Source organism: Myotis brandtii, unplaced genomic scaffold (assembly GCF_000412655.1).
Source record: "Myotis brandtii unplaced genomic scaffold, ASM41265v1 scaffold107, whole genome shotgun sequence".
Lineage (NCBI taxonomy): Eukaryota > Metazoa > Chordata > Mammalia > Chiroptera > Vespertilionidae > Myotis > Myotis brandtii.
The window spans coordinates 3,934,896-3,935,457 of NW_005353629.1; the positions used below are offsets into that span (position 1 = coordinate 3,934,896).

Sequence of the window (562 nt, forward strand, 5' to 3'; positions counted from 1 at the left end):
CGTGGGCAGCTCGCCTCGCTGCTCAGGGCCTGGGCTCCGGGAAAGAAACGCCTTTGACTTATTTCGGGGCGACAATGAATCAGTTTGACCAAAGCCGGCCGCACACCAGAGACGGTCCCCTAGGAGGAGGGTTTTCTGTAGGGAGCAGGGCGGATGGGGGGGGGGGGGGGGGGGGGTCCCCGAGGAGCGGGAGGGGCCCGCGAGGCAGGGACCTGCTCTGACTTGCTCGCACCTGGCGCCGTTTCCTCGACGCTCCCCTGCGCCCCAGGCCGACAGCCGCGGAGGACAGGGCTGGTCCGCGGAGGAGACACCATCTCCCATCCGCTCCCACCGCACCATCCGCTCTCACTCAGGCGCTCCCGCGGCCCAGAGACCTAGTTCTGGCTTCTTTCCTTTTCCTTTTTTTTAAATTACAAACTGACGGATGCGTTTCTATTGATGAGTAAAATGATAAACTGCCCAAAAGGGGCGGGGAGGGCATGGGCAATTGACAAGACTCCCACGGATGAACCGCAGAGAACTGGGACAGGGAGGCAAACCCCAGGCGGATGCCCGGAGCTGG

The 562-nt window shown here is 62.8% G+C and overlaps 1 long non-coding RNA gene across 3 annotated transcripts in view; it reads right to left on the reverse strand.

Moving 5' to 3' along the window:
* The window catches only part of LOC102260837, a 9,104-nt gene that overhangs the window by 5,447 nt on the left and 3,095 nt on the right, over nt 1-562 (reverse strand). The window lies entirely within an intron of this gene.